At 42.1% G+C, this 906-nt stretch overlaps 1 protein-coding gene across 1 annotated transcript in view; it reads left to right on the forward strand.

Moving 5' to 3' along the window:
• The first annotated feature begins 762 nt into the window (after positions 1-762).
• Positions 763-906, forward strand: part of CLIC2 (chloride intracellular channel 2) — a 22,563-nt gene continuing 22,419 nt past the window's right edge. The window contains exon 1 of the mRNA XM_010837304.1: positions 763-787. The gene's annotated coding sequence lies outside the window, so the exon portion shown is untranslated. The remainder of the gene's footprint in view (positions 788-906) is intronic.

The following is a 906-nucleotide window of genomic DNA, read 5'->3' on the forward strand; positions in this document are numbered from 1 at the left end:
AGTGGCTAAGTCATGTCCAACTCTTTGCAACCCCATGGACTGTAGCCTACTGGAGTGGGTTGCCATTTCCTTCTCTAGGGGATCTTCCAGACCCAGAGATCAAACCCACGTCTCTTGCATCTCATGCATTTGCAGGCAGATTCTTTACCACTGTACCACCTGGGAAATTAAAATAGCTGTGCATAATCTTAATTATTTTCACTTGGGCACACTTTTTAGTAAAATTTCTCAGAATTTCATTAGATGAAATCCTCTAGATGTAAGCTTATCTAATGATGTTGACACAAGTCACAGATTTTCTGAAAGAACCTTGACTATCATCTGGTCTGGGTTTTTGTTTTGCTTTGCTTTACAAGTGGTGCCAGTGGTAAAGAATCTGCCTGTAATGCAGGAGACATTAGAGAGGTGGGTTCAATCCCTGGGTCGGGAAGATCCCCTGGAGAAGGGAATGGCAACCCACTCCAGTATTCTGGCCTGGAAAATCCCGTGGACAGAGGAGCCCAGCAGGCTACAGTCCATAGGGTCGCAGAGTTGGACATGACTGAGTGACTTAGCATGCACACATGCAAGATTGATTCCAAAGATCTCTAGAAATTCTGTAGAAGATACTATGAGGGAGAATAGGGATTGAGAGAAGTGAAAATGTTAATGACAAAGCTTAAAAAGCAACTGTATCTCATTTATACTGTGGTGTCTTTCCCAGGATTAAATAACTGCAATTTTCCCAGCTACCTCTAGGAAACCTACCACAATTTCCCAATAGCATTGATGGGATCCCTAAAAGAAAGTAAGTTTTTTCCTATCACAATTAAGAATTCATATCACACACACCCCTGTGTTCCATGTAGCTAGTGAAAACATTGCCTTTCACCTCTGAATGACTTGGGCAAGATTTATATCTGGGAA

This window comes from Bison bison, unplaced genomic scaffold (genome assembly GCF_000754665.1).
Source record: "Bison bison bison isolate TAMUID 2011002044 unplaced genomic scaffold, Bison_UMD1.0 scf7180017845820, whole genome shotgun sequence".
In the NCBI taxonomy this organism is placed as follows: Eukaryota; Metazoa; Chordata; class Mammalia; order Artiodactyla; family Bovidae; genus Bison; species Bison bison.